This window comes from Berghia stephanieae, chromosome 7 (assembly GCF_034508935.2).
Source record: "Berghia stephanieae isolate SIO BIC M18660-M18661 chromosome 7, UCSD_Bste_1.3, whole genome shotgun sequence".
In the NCBI taxonomy this organism is placed as follows: domain Eukaryota; kingdom Metazoa; phylum Mollusca; class Gastropoda; order Nudibranchia; family Aeolidiidae; genus Berghia; species Berghia stephanieae.
Genome location: NC_088366.1, coordinates 10,921,944 through 10,937,820, shown reverse-complemented (window position 1 = coordinate 10,937,820; position 15,877 = coordinate 10,921,944). Strand labels below are relative to the sequence as shown.

At 40.3% G+C, this 15,877-nt stretch overlaps 1 protein-coding gene across 1 annotated transcript in view; it reads right to left on the bottom strand.

Moving 5' to 3' along the window:
- LOC144976677 (putative ATP-dependent RNA helicase DHX35) overlaps positions 1–15,877 on the bottom strand; it is a 129,142-nt gene that overhangs the window by 16,348 nt on the left and 96,917 nt on the right. Inside the window, exon 22 of the mRNA XM_078921014.1 lies at positions 534–687. The gene's annotated coding sequence lies outside the window, so the exon portion shown is untranslated. The remainder of the gene's footprint in view (positions 1–533; positions 688–15,877) is intronic.

The window sequence follows — 15,877 nt, the reverse complement described above, 5'->3', positions numbered from 1 at the left end:
TTTCTATTCACTTCATATCTTGTTGTTACCAACATAAGTGCCTGCTCCACTCACTTTTCTGAATTAAATAACATTTCATTCATACTGCAACCACCATTGAGTACAGACGATACAAGTTATTTTTCATTATATTTTATTTGTTTTCCACGTTTATTTGTGTATTGTTGTGCTGACGAAGGGTTTGTACCCGAAACGTCCATTGTCTGTTTTGTTCCCATACGAAGCCTTTCCATTTTCACTCTTTCGTTAGCATCATCACCATCATCACCATCACCATCACCATCATCACCATCATCACCATCATCACCATCACCATTATCACCATCACCACCATCACCATCACCATCACCATCATCACCATCACCATCACCATCACCATCATCACCATCATCACCATCACCATCACCATCATCACCATCACCATCATCACCATCACCATCACCATCATCACCATCACCATCATCACCATTACCATCATCACCATCACCACCACCATCATCACCACCACCACCACTGTCACAGACAATACATACCATTTCGGGGGTTCCTCGCACGCCAAGACAGAGGTCGGATGAATCGCCAGAGAGTGTTCATCCCGCAACGTTTTGTAGACACCCGAGTAGTGAAGCTTTGCCACATTGGCGAAGAATCCGGACAAGATGCATTTCCGGATGGCCACGGTATCTTCTGGAAATAGAATCAAGATTTAAATCAACCCTTTCCGTTAAACTCAAACCGTTACAGAAACGCAGACGGACAAACCAAATCCTTTTGTTAGCTTGGGCGACCGAAGAGTTTCTGGAATGACAGAATTTATGAAGAACAACAGACAAAGCCGAAAGGACTCTGCTGACCCGATGGCGTCTTCGCCAAACAAGCAGCTTCGAATTAAAGAAGCTGATATACAGAGAAGTGGTAAGACATGGAATGAGATAAAAAAAAAGTTAGCTCAGGATAGAGAAGGATGGAAACTGTTTGTCTGTGGCCTATACCCTGACCAAGGGTGAAAAAAGGCAATGATGATGATGATGATGTGTTAGGATATGGATAGTATGCGCTTGGCTAAGAAGCTCACAACATTGCCATCCGGAAGTATAACGGACCAACACACAAAACTGTGTGTAACCTTAAACATTTATAGTCTGGTTAATACAGTTTAGTGAGAAACAATCATAAACGCGGATGGCAAAAAACAATAACAAAGACCTGAGTGACGTCAACTTCGAACTATCTAGTATGCGATTGGCTTAGAACACAACATTGCCATCCGGGGTAGATGCTACGCTATAAATAGAACGAAGTTGACGTCACTCTAGTCTTTGTTATTGTTTTTGCCATCCATGTATATGAGTAATTCTCACTTAACTGTATTATACAGACTCATAAACGTTTAAGGTTACACACAGTTATTATGTGCGTTGGTCCGGTATACTTCCGGGTGGCAATGTTGTGAGTTTCTTAGCCAAGCGCACACTATCATTTTACCAAAATGAATAAACAATATGTACCCCCCCCCCCCCCCCCGCCGCCCCCGGGGTCACAAAGCAGTGTTATAAACAGGTGGGTACAGGATATAAAAAATTAATTAATAGTCAAAACTGAGTTACTAGAAGCCCCGGACTGCAAAAATTAATGAACAAAAACGAATGTCAGCTTCATGAAAGTACATATCTAATACAAAATACAAAAATAATATAGACAGTTCGAAGATGACGTCACTCAAGTCTGAGTAATGCTCACTGAACTGTATTGACCTGACTATAAACGTTCATGGATACACACAGTTTCGTGTATTGGTCCGTTATACTTCTGGATGGCAATGTTATAAGCTTCTTAGCCAAGCGCATACTATCTATAAATTATAAAATCAAAAAGATAAAGGAACGTTTCGGGCTCAAAACATCTCTTCAGCCAAAAACAAATACACATTAAAAACGTTAATAATATCAATATTATTGTTATTGAGAGATGGATTGGTATATTATTGATGGATGTTCTGTAGTTCCGCATTTATATAATATAATATAATATACACTTCGTATTGACAATATAAATATAGATATATACTATAGATATAGTATGCGCTTGGCTAAGAAGCTCACAACATTGCCATCCGGAAGTATAACGGACCAACACACAAAACGATGTGTAACCATGAACTTTTATCGTCTGGATAATACAGTTTAGTGAGAAGTACTCATAAACGTGGATGACAAAAAAAAAAAAAAAAAATAACAAAGACCTAAGTGACGTCATCTTCGTTCTATCCATAAGAGTAGAAAGAATTTAAATTGATATTTCAATCTCAACCTCCTTTCGAACATTTGTAATTTCAGATCGTTAAGACTTGACATAAAACGAGACCTGTCCACACTATATCTCTCGCTTTGGATGCAATGCTATTTCATAGAGTTATTTTTAAAAAAACATCACTATCGAATGCTGAATGCAATTCCATTTCATAGAAAGTTCATTAAAAATAACCATCACTATCGAATGCCGAACGAATGTCGAACGTTCATTCAGAGGCGGAAATGGCAGAGTCGTTGGGTTTTAATTGGCCCCGCCAGAGGCGTACCTTCGGGCGATGCTTCGTGTCCCATTCTTTATATTGACAATTGAATTCTATTTCAATAGGATTCAATAGTCGTACCGTCACTTCCTTCCTAATGACGTATGGTAACTTAGTAACACTGGCTCTAAACTATCGGAACAATGGCGGACGCCGTATGAAATATTTCTCCGGCGAGCTTAAACGCGTATCCAGAGGGAAAAAACCCCATCAATTTGATCGTGTTTTGACTTTTACACATTCTGATCACAAGGCATATGAAAAGGGAATGAAAAGTTCTCGCCAGCATGAAGAATAAAAAGTAAAGATTTTCTTTGTTTAGAACCAAGATGGCCGCCGTTGCCGGGCGCGTGACATCAGACTACTGAATCCAATTGACTTTGCTATTATAATGACACGTAGAAATGGCGAGGAAGTGGAAATCACTCAGTACAGTGAGTGGTGGCGGAAGAGGGAATACACGAAAAGAGGGCGGGCCATTTATTGTTGGTAATATGGAGACGAGGTGTTCATTTCCTAGTCTCGACGCTTCGCAGGTGAGGTTTGATGTCATTGTAACCTTAGGTGTGAAATGAGTACCTGGCCAGTAAACAGCGATGGCGTATCACTGTCAGACCCCCCCCCCCCCCCCCCCCCCCCCCCCCCAAAAAAAAATAATTTTTAATTCAAAAGTGACAAGCAGCGCAGCAGGCTTCATGTGCTAAATGTCCTACGTGGTAAATGTTGCTGTTGGCTTGGGACCCATTGTAAAGCGCTTTGAGTATAATATTTAGAGGTCATTGACCTGTGTAAAACCCCGAGTTCTCATAGATAGAATGAAGTTGGCGTTACTCGGGTCTTTGTTATTATTATTTTTTTTTTTTTGCTACCCACGTTTATGAGTAATTCCCACTTAACTGTATTATCCCGTAGACATCGTTATGTTATAGCCTGATACTGAAATCCAAAAGGACTGGCAGTTTGACGTCATTATTTGGATTTTGCACCGCCTTGTGAGTTGTCGTTAGTAGAGCTCATGGAAACAAGTTATTTCATTGGTTGAACTATTGAATTCAACTCACGATTTGTTTTCTTTTGTGGTAAAAGACTTGCATTTTGACGTCATTTTGTGGTCAGTGTCAGGCCAAAACTTTACGAAGGCCACGATTATTCAGACTATAAAAGTCCATGGTTACACAGAGTTTTGTGTGTTGGCCCGTTATACATCCGGATGGCAATGTTGTGAGCTTCTTATCCAAGCGCATACTATCTACAACAAGGAATCTAGAAAACGCAACATCGGAAGTGACGTATAAAATTTAAGAAATATAGAAAGTATGCGCTTTGCTAAGAAGCTCATAACATTGCCATCCGGAAGTATAACGGACCAACACACAAAACTGTGTGTATCCATGAACATTTTTAGTCGGGTTAAAACAGTTCAGTGAGCATAAACGCGGATGGCAAAAAAAAAAACAATAACAAAGACCTGAGTGACGTCATCTTCGAACTATCTATATTAACAAAATGATTTTTCAAACAAGCTAGACCTGGCTGCCACACGAAATCAAAAGCGCATAAACAACCATTCTCACCCCCCTGCCAATTCCACTGGCCACATGGAGTGATAAATAAATCGAAGGACTGCCATTCAACACCACGAGAGTCGCCGTAAAGGTCCCACAATAATTACCTTTAACAACTCTTGTAGCGACAACACGCAAAGATTGACTGCCTGCCTAGAAGTGACGGGTAATTTAAACTTTTACGTCACGATATACTCCCGGCGTGCAATGACAAGCGTTTGACGTAGAATAACCTTATAGTGAACATGTACTCTCTCTCTCTCTCTTTCTCTCTCTCTTTCTCTCTCTCTCTATCTATCTCACTCTCCCTCCCTCTATCTCTCTCCCTGTCCCTCTCTCTCTCTCTCTCTCTCTCTCTCTCTCTCTCTCTCTCTCTCTCTCTCTCTCTATCTATCTATCTATCTATCTCACTCTCCCTCCCTCATTCTCTCTCCTGCCCCCCCCCCCCTCTCTCTCTCTCTCTCTCTCTCTCTCTCTTTCTCTCTCTCTCTATCTATCTCACTCTCCCTCCCTCTATCTCTCTCCCTGTCCCCCCCCCCTCTCTCTCTCTCTCTCTCTCTCTCTCTCTCTCTCTCTCTCTCTCTCTATCTATCTATCTATCTATCTATCTCACTCTCCCTCCCTCTATCTCTCTCCCTGCCCCTCTCTCTCTCTCTTTCTCTCTCTCTCTATCTATCTCACTCTCCCTCCCTCTATCTCTCTCCCTGTCCCTCTCTCTCTCTCTCTCTATCTATCTATCTATCTATCTATCTATCTATCTATCTATCTATCTATCTATCTATCTATCTATCTATCTCACTCTCCCTCCCTCTATCTCTCTCCTTGCCCCCCCCCTCTCTCTCTCTCTCTCTCTCTCTCTCTCTTTCTATCTATCTATCTCACTTTCCCTCCCTCTATCTCTCTCCCTGTCCCTCCCCCCCCCCTCTCTCTCTATCTATCTATCTATCTATCTATCTCACTCTCCCTCCCTCTATCTCTCTCCCTGTCCCCCCTCTCTCTCTCTCTCTTTATCTATCTCACTCTCCCTCCCTCCCTCTCTCTCTCTATCTATCTCACTCTCCCTCCCTCTATCTCTCTCCCTGTCCCCCCCCTCTCTCTCTCTCTTTATCTATCTCACTCTCCCTCCCTCCCTCTCTCTCTCTATCTATCTCACTCTCCCTCCCTCTATCTCTCTCCCTGTCCCTCCCTCTCTTTCTCTCTCTCTCTCTCTCTCTCTCTCTCTCTCTCTCTCTCTCTCTTCCTCCTTTCCCTAATCGTTGCATCCGAAAGTTCCTCACCTCAACTTCCCCATAGAAACGTCCCTATTCCTTCTCCTTCCAACTTTCCCCCTCTTCCTCCTCCTCCTTGTTCCCCTCCTCCTCCTCCTCCTCCTCATTATCATCATCATCATCATCATCACCCTCCTTCTCCTCCTCCTCCTCATTATCATCATCATCATCATCATCACCCTCCTCCTCCTCATTATCATCATCATCATCATCATCATCACCCTCCTTCTCCTCCTCCTCCTCATTATCATCATCATCATCATCACCCTCCTCCTCCTCCTCCTCATCATCATCATCATCACCCTCCTCCTCCTCCTCCTCATTATCATCATCATCATCATCACCCTCCTCCTCCTCCTCCTCATTATCATCATCATCATCATCACCCTTCTCCTCCTCCTCCTCATTATCATCATCATCATCACCCTTCTCCTCCCCCTCCTCCTCCTCCTCCTCCTCCTCCTCCTCATTATCATCATCATCATCATCATCATCATCACCCTCCTCCTCCTCCTCCTCCTCCTCCTCCTCCTCCTCCTCCCCCTCAATGCTTTGAATGGTAGTACTTTTTTCAGTTTTGTTTCATTTGTTCTAGATAGATCGGCGATATTATTCTAAATATTTTTATAATTTAATTTCGACATTAAAATTAAAATGACGCCAGGAATATCTTATTTATTCAACGACCTGGGAAAGGGAAAGTGAAAGGAATCTTTTGTAATGAGGCAAGAACGTAAACATGCAAATGACAAAATAAATAAATAAATAAATAAATAAATAAATAAATAAATAAATAAATAAATAAATAAATAAATAAATAAATGAACTGGAATACGTGAAAAGCACCGGGGATACGTTTAAGCCATAGTCCTTAAAAAGCCATCAGGCCCATAGAACCGGAGCTTATCCCGGTTTCTGTAGCGTGAAACAGACAAAAGCAATTGCTTGCTACCCTTTGGATAGGACGCTAGTACTGCCGCCAGATCTAACAGACCCAGCTACGTGGACAAAGGGGGGGGGGGGGGAGAGAGAGAGAGAGAGAGAGAGAGAGAGAGAGAGAGAGAGAGAGAGAGAGAGTCAGAAACTGCACCCGGGATCGATCTTGGCCCCTTTGCGTGTGAATCGATTGCTCTACCAACTGAGCCAACGGGACCCCTTGACTAATGTTAACGATTATTTAAATACGCGTCAACAGCCGTAACGTCACTTCCCTCGTAATGACGCATGGTAAGTTAATAACCGGCTCTAAACTATCGGAACAATGGCGGACGCCGTATGAATTATTTCTCCGACGAGCATAAACGCGTATCCAGAGGGGAAAAAAAAAACAACATAAATTTTATCATGTTTTGACTTTTACACATTTCTGATCACAAGACACATGAAAAGTTCTAGCCAGCATGAAAAATAAAAAGTAACGATTTTCTTTGTTTAGAACCACGATGGCCGCCGTTGCTGGGCGACGTGACATATCACTATTGTTTCCAATACGCATAAGCATTGAAGCCATAGACAGTTCACAAAATGACCAGTGGTCAGTCCTTATTACTGAGGTAGATATCAAAGCAACTCGGATTTAAAAAAAAAAATTTTTAATGACCTCTGTGCGGCCATGCGGTCTTGTGGAATGACGGGCAAAAAATAATAATTTAATTAATTGAGCTTTTTTATATAACGCAATATCCACTAAATGTGCTCAAAGCGCTTTACAAGGGGTCACTGGTCAAGAGCAACATTTAACATGTAGGACGGGACATGACGCCTGTAAGGCGATATTACAATTTTTCGGACAAAGACACTGCTGTTAACGGCCAGGTACTCATTTTACACCTGAATACGGTGAGAGAATGTGGGTAAAGAGCCTTTTCCAAGGACTCAACTATGCGCCGAGCGCGAAGCTCGAACCCAAGACCTTCCGATCCGAAATCGAGTGTCATATCACTAGACCACATAGCCGCACAATGAGCTCTGTGCGGCTATGTGGTCTTGTAGTATGACACACCATCTTTCGGATCGGAAGGTCCTGGGTTCGAGCCTCCCTCGGCGCATAGTTGAGTCCTTGGAAAAGACTCTTAATAATAATAATAATAATAATAATAATAATAATAATAATAATAATAATAATAATAATAATAATAATAATAATAATAATAATAATAATAATAATAATAATAATAATACTTTATTGTATCCCAAAACGGAGATTTCTTTTGTACAGATGTGTTATAATTTACACAAAAAGATAATAAAATACAATGGAAATAGGATGTGTATGTATATTTACTCACATTCTCTCACCGTACTCAGGTGTAAAATGAGTACCTCGCCGTTAACAGCGTTGGCTCTCCCCGACTACTTACTTATTCAGCCACAGGTCTAGAACTGTGGAGTGCCCTTTTCTATGTCTCTATGTGCGGCTATGTGGTCTATCTAGTGGTATGACACTCGCTTTCGGATCGGAAAGTCCTGGGTTCGAGCCTCGCGCTCGGCGCATAGTTGAGTCCTTGGAAAAGGCTCTTTACTCACATTCTCTCACCATACTCAGGTGTAAAATGAGTACCTGGCCGCTAACAGCGTTGTCTTTGTCCGAAATATTGTAATATCGCCTATCAGGCGGCATGTCCCGTCCTACGTGTTAAATGTTGCTGTTGACCAGGGACCCTTGTAAAGCGCTTTGAGCACATTTAGTGGAAATTGCGCTATATAAAAAAAAGCTGAAGCTCAATGTCACGTCAAAAACAGCTGGAAACAGGAAACGCCGCCTCCAAAACAAACAGAAAACAAACAAGATGTTTTGCAGTGAATATTGCGTTTCCGTTTATTGATCGAGTCCTTACTGTTATGCAAACCGTATTGTCTTTGGGGTCTAGTTTTGTTTTGGTTTTTGGTTTTTGTTCTTTTTTTTTCAACCTTTCTTTATTTGTTTCCTGTTTGTTTTTTGTTGTTTGTTTTTTTTTTTTTTTTTTTTTTTGGTTTTTTTTTTTTAATTATTTTTTTTTTAATGTCCAAGACAATGCTTTGATAAAGTACGTTTTCTCCTCTCGTCACAAAGTCAAGCGATGTTAAGCGGATTACTGGCTGGATAAGTGACAGGGATCGGGGAAGCGGGGAGGAATTCTGAACCCGATGTTGGGATCCATATTGAGGAAGGCACTCAACACACACACACACACACACACACACACACACATTACCCCGCTCAACTCAGGTGTGAATGAGTACGTGGTTATTACAGGCAGTTACGGGTATTGTAAGAGTTCCAGTACAAATAGGAAGCCTAACAGGAGACTAGTACTGTATGAAATGGAAAAATGATTCCTTATGGCCCGCTAGGGGAATAAATACAACATTGTGAAGCGCATTGGGCATGGTAAAATCCTTGGAAACGCTCTATATAAATAGTCATAATTAATATATTTAATCTAGTGTAAGGGACTCTTTAACTCACTCAATCCTATAGATTTTTGCTACTTTTCAAAATTGGAATGTGCATAGTTTTATTCAACTACCATTCATTAACATGTAAAAACTAAAAACATTAGCTTTGATACTACGCCTATAATTTGTCTCAGAGAAATGTAATAAATAGGCATGGGGTAAATGTAACCCTGGTAAAACTACGGATATAATCGGTGTTAGGGTTGAGTGAGTCAATCTCTCATACTCTTTGAACCTCAACAGTTCGTGGCCGTTTTACATCTTACAATCATCATATTTTTGACTCAAAGAAACATCAAGGCCAAGGTCCTCTATAAATATATGTATATATAGTTACACACATATATATATATATATATATATATATATATATATATATATATATATATATATATATATATATATATATATATATATATATATGTATAATCGCCCCCGGAACCGATCGGTTTGTTTACTCAGAACGCCCAGCACATATATTATATAGATAGTTCGAAGTTGACGTCACTCGGGTCTTTATTATTGTTTTTTTTTGCCATCCGCGTTTATGAGTAATGCTCACTAAACTGTATTAACCCGACTATAGATAGAATGCGCTTGGCCAAGGAGTTCACAACATTGCCATCCGGAAGTATAACGGACCAACACACAAACTCTGTGTAACCATGAACTTTTATAGTCTGATTAATACAGTTTAGTGAGAACAACTCACAAACGCGGAGGGCAAAAACAATAACAAAGGCCTGAGTGACGTCATCTGCATACTATCTATAAACTTTCATGGATAGACACAGTTTTGTGTGTGGGTCGGTTATACTTCCGGATGGCAATGTTATGAGCTTCTTAGCCAAGCGCATACTATCTATATTTCGGTCTAGTAATCGCCCCTGGAAAACGTTCTGTTTGTTTACTCAAAACGCCCAGCACAGATATTATAATATTATAGATAGATAGTCTGAAGCTGACGTCACTCGGGTCTTCGTTATTGCTTTTTGCCATCCACGTTTATAATTATAAGTAATTCTCACTAAACTGTATTATAGATAGAATGAAGGTGACGTCACTCCTGTCATTGTTATTGTTTTGTGTTTTTTTTTTTGTTTTTTTTTGTTTGTTTTTTTTTTGCGATCCATGTTTATGAGTAATTCTCACTCAAATGTTTTAACCAGACTAAAGCGCATACTATCTATAAACGTTCAAGATTACACACAGTTTTGTGCGTTGATCCGTTATACTTCCGGATGGCAATGCTGTGAGTTTCTTAGCCAAGCGCATACTATCTATAAACGTTCAAGATTATACATTGTTTTGTGTGTTGATCCGTTATACTAAATGTGCTCAAAGCGCTTTCCAAGGGGTCCCTGGTCAACAGAAACATTTAACATTTAGTACGGGACATGTCGTCTGGTAGGCGATGTTACAATTTTTTTCGGACAGAGACAACGCTGTTAACGGCCAGGTAGCTACTCATTTTACACGCCGAAGTACGGTGTCAGAATGTGAGTAAAGAGCCTTCTCCACCAAGGACTCAACTGCGCGTCGAGCGAGCGAGGCTCGAACCCAGGGCCTTCCGATCCGAAAGCGAGCGCCATGCCACATGACCACATAGCCGCTCACTCAAGGACCACTCAAAACCATCATCTTGTTCATTTTATGCATAGATGAAGATGCTGCTGGGTAAACGGTCCCGACGGGAGATAACCGGCTAGTACTCGACCTCATGCTGAACGTATTCATGGAGTCGAGGATTGCAATTAATTGCTGGTCAAAGTCCAATTGTGACCCATCGTCTCAAAACGGTATTATGTAGGCAGGGATGAACCAGATGCTAAAGAGTCAATTTAAAGCTGAACTGGTCAAACATTTTGAATTGTTGTTATTCGGCGTAGGTACCAAATTATGACATTTATTCTTCTCAATAAAACATACAAACTCAACGAAAGTCTGATATTTCTGGCTATAAATTCAATGTTCAGCATCTTTATCATCCCGACATAATACCGTTTTGAGGCGAGGGGTCACAAATGTGGTATTGATCCACTACGGGTAGCAAGCCTATCCCCGGAATCGGGTTTGAAGAGCAGGAGTCGATGAAGTCACAAGAATTGAGCTTTTATATATAGCGCAATAATATCCACTAAACATGCTCAAGGCGCTTTACAAAGGGATCCCTTACCGACAGCAACACGTAACATGTAGAACGAGACATGAATGACGTCTGTTAGGCGATATTACAATATTTTTTTCCGACATAAACAACGCTGTTAATGGCCTAGTACTGATTTTACACCTGAGTACGGTGAGAGAATGTGAGTAAAGAACCTTTTCCAAGGACTCAACAATGCGCCGACCGAGGCTTGAACCCAGGACCTTCCGATTAGAAAACAAATGTCATACCACTAGACCACATAGCCGCACATAGGCTCACGCCTATTATAACACATATTATATGTACAGACTATAATGTGCAGCTATGTGGTCTAGTGGTATGACACTCGCTTTCGGATCGGAAGGTCCTAGGTTCGAGCCTCGCGCTCGGCGCATAGTTGAGTCCTTGGAAAAGGCTCTTTACTCACATTCTCTCACCATACTCAGGTGTAAAATGAGTACCTGGCCGCTAACAGCGTTGTCTTTGTCCGAAATATTGTAATATCGCCTATCAGGCGGCATGTCCCGTCCTACGTGTTAAATGTTGCTGTTGACCAGGGACCCCTTGTAAAGCGCTTTGAGCACATTTAGTGGAAATTGCGCTATATAAAAAAAAGCTGAAGCTCAATGTCACGTCAAAAACAGCTGGAAACAGGAAACGCCGCCTCCAAAACAAACAGAAAACAAACAAGATGTTTTGCAGTGAATATTGCGTTTCCGTTTATTGATCGAGTCCTTACTGTTATGCAAACCGTATTGTCTTTGGGGTCTAGTTTTGTTTTGGTTTTTGGTTTTTGTTCTTTTTTTTTCAACCTTTCTTTATTTGTTTCCTGTTTGTTTTTTTTTTTTTTTTTTTTTTTTTTTTTTTTTTTTTTTTTTGGTTTTTTTTTTTTTAATTATTTTTTTTTTAATGTCCAAGACAATGCTTTGATAAAGTACGTTTTCTCCTCTCGTCACAAAGTCAAGCGATGTTAAGCGGGATTACTGGCTGGATAAGTGACAGGGATCGGGGAAGCGGGGGAGGAATTCTGAACCCGATGTTGGGATCCATATTGAGGAAGGCACTCAACACACACACACACACACACACACACACACACACATTACCCCGCTCAACTCAGGTGTGAATGAGTACGTGGTTATTACAGGCAGTTACGGGTATTGTAAGAGTTCCAGTACAAATAGGAAGCCTAACAGGAGACTAGTACTGTATGAAATGGAAAAATGATTCCTTATGGCCCGCTAGGGGAATAAATACAACATTGTGAAGCGCATTGGGCATGGTAAAATCCTTGGAAACGCTCTATATAAATAGTCATAATTAATATATTTAATCTAGTGTAAGGGACTCTTTAACTCACTCAATCCTATAGATTTTTGCTACTTTTCAAAATTGGAATGTGCATAGTTTTATTCAACTACCATTCATTAACATGTAAAAACTAAAAACATTAGCTTTGATACTACGCCTATAATTTGTCTCAGAGAAATGTAATAAATAGGCATGGGGTAAATGTAACCCTGGTAAAACTACGGATATAATCGGTGTTAGGGTTGAGTGAGTCAATCTCTCATACTCTTTGAACCTCAACAGTTCGTGGCCGTTTTACATCTTACAATCATCATATTTTTGACTCAAAGAAACATCAAGGCCAAGGTCCTCTATAAATATATGTATATATAGTTACACATATATATATATATATATATATATATATATATATATATATATATATATATATATATATATATATATATATATATATATATATATATATATATATATGTATAATCGCCCCCGGAACCGATCGGTTTGTTTACTCAGAACGCCCAGCACATATATTATATAGATAGTTCGAAGTTGACGTCACTCGGGTCTTTATTATTGTTTTTTTTGCCATCCGCGTTTATGAGTAATGCTCACTAAACTGTATTAACCCGACTATAGATAGAATGCGCTTGGCCAAGGAGTTCACAACATTGCCATCCGGAAGTATAACGGACCAACACACAAACTCTGTGTAACCATGAACTTTTATAGTCTGATTAATACAGTTTAGTGAGAACAACTCACAAACGCGGAGGGCAAAAACAATAACAAAGGCCTGAGTGACGTCATCTGCATACTATCTATAAACTTTCATGGATAGACACAGTTTTGTGTGTGGGTCGGTTATACTTCCGGATGGCAATGTTATGAGCTTCTTAGCCAAGCGCATACTATCTATATTTCGGTCTAGTAATCGCCCCTGGAAAACGTTCTGTTTGTTTACTCAAAACGCCCAGCACAGATATTATAATATTATAGATAGATAGTCTGAAGCTGACGTCACTCGGGTCTTCGTTATTGCTTTTTGCCATCCACGTTTATAATTATAAGTAATTCTCACTAAACTGTATTATAGATAGAATGAAGGTGACGTCACTCCTGTCATTGTTATTGTTTTGTGTTTTTTTTTGTTTTTTTTGTTTGTTTTTTTTTTTGCGATCCATGTTTATGAGTAATTCTCACTCAAATGTTTTAACCAGACTAAAGCGCATACTATCTATAAACGTTCAAGATTACACACAGTTTTGTGCGTTGATCCGTTATACTTCCGGATGGCAATGCTGTGAGTTTCTTAGCCAAGCGCATACTATCTATAAACGTTCAAGATTATACATTGTTTTGTGTGTTGATCCGTTATACTAAATGTGCTCAAAGCGCTTTCCAAGGGGTCCCTGGTCAACAGAAACATTTAACATTTAGTACGGGACATGTCGTCTGGTAGGCGATGTTACAATTTTTTTCGGACAGAGACAACGCTGTTAACGGCCAGGTAGCTACTCATTTACACGCCGAAGTACGGTGTCAGAATGTGAGTAAAGAGCCTTCTCCACCAAGGACTCAACTGCGCGTCGAGCGAGCGAGGCTCGAACCCAGGGCCTTCCGATCCGAAAGCGAGCGCCATGCCACATGACCACATAGCCGCTCACTCAAGGACCACTCAAAACCATCATCTTGTTCATTTTATGCATAGATGAAGATGCTGCTGGGTAAACGGTCCCGACGGGAGATAACCGGCTAGTACTCGACCTCATGCTGAACGTATTCATGGAGTCGAGGATTGCAATTAATTGCTGGTCAAAGTCCAATTGTGACCCATCGTCTCAAAACGGTATTATGTAGGCAGGGATGAACCAGATGCTAAAGAGTCAATTTAAAGCTGAACTGGTCAAACATTTTGAATTGTTGTTATTCGGCGTAGGTACCAAATTATGACATTTATTCTTCTCAATAAAACATACAAACTCAACGAAAGTCTGATATTTCTGGCTATAAATTCAATGTTCAGCATCTTTATCATCCCGACATAATACCGTTTTGAGGCGAGGGGTCACAAATGTGGTATTGATCCACTACGGGTAGCAAGCCTATCCCCGGAATCGGGTTTGAAGAGCAGGAGTCGATGAAGTCACAAGAATTGAGCTTTTATATATAGCGCAATAATATCCACTAAACATGCTCAAGGCGCTTTACAAAGGGATCCCTTACCGACAGCAACACGTAACATGTAGAACGAGACATGAATGACGTCTGTTAGGCGATATTACAATATTTTTTTCCGACATAAACAACGCTGTTAATGGCCTAGTACTGATTTTACACCTGAGTACGGTGAGAGAATGTGAGTAAAGAACCTTTTCCAAGGACTCAACAATGCGCCGACCGAGGCTTGAACCCAGGACCTTCCGATTAGAAAACAAATGTCATACCACTAGACCACATAGCCGCACATAGGCTCACGCCTATTATAACACATATTATATGTACAGACTATAATGTGCAGCTATGTGGTCTAGTGGTATGACACTCGCTTTCGGATCGGAAGGTCCTAGGTTCGAGCCTCGGGCGCTCGGCGCACAGTTGAGACTCCTAGGAAAAGTCTCTTTACTCACATTCTCTCAGCGCCGTATGGCCTTGAGCAAGTCACCTCGCCCTAGCTCAATTTGCGGCTCTGCACTGCGGCTGACGCCTGGGTCATTCAAGTCTTCCCTTGGAATAGATCCTATAGACAAAGTTCCCCTATGGGATAAATAAAGGGAATTTTATTTAGTTTTAATTCATTTTATTATAATGTAACACCACTTTTATTTATTCATTTAAAAAAAAATCTTTTTTTGTGTGTGTGTGTGTGTTTTTTTTTTTGGTTTTTTTTTGGGGGGGGGGGGTTGGCTTATAAAACGTGTATATATATGCAGGTCTGACATCCGAATCCACTTATGGGCCTAGTTTAACATTGTTGTAATGGACAATATTTTGCGGGGTTTTTTTTATTTTTATTTTTTTTTTTTTTTTGTTTTTTTTGTTTGTTTGTTTGTTTGTTTTTTTGTTTGTTTTTTTTTTTTGAGATTTCTATTACAACATCAACGAACCCATAGGAATTGGGTTATCTGACCTGAAAATAAGTGCACGTCGTTATTTATTTATGAAACTGAAATCGTCTCTTTTCAAAAACAGTTACGAGAATAATTCCCAGTTTCCGTGTTGGATTATCGTAATTCGAGCAGGCAGAAGACCATGACGTCACGTGACGCGTAAAACCCAAATAATATGTGTGTTCTAATCCTGCCTGTTAATTGGTTGTTTGTTCCTTTAAAATGATCACGTGGTGTGGTATATTAAATCCGTGTAAATAGTGGAATTATTGGTGGGGGTGAGGAAAGGGGAGGGGAGGGGGGGGGGTGGGAAGAACGTATCTCTTTAATGGTTTAAAGTTATAAAATAAGAATAATCTCTCTCTCTCTCTCTCTCTCTCTCTCTCTCTCTCTCTCTCTCTCTCTCTCTCTCTCTCTATCTATCTATCTATCTATCTATCTATCTATCTATCTATTCTATCTATCAA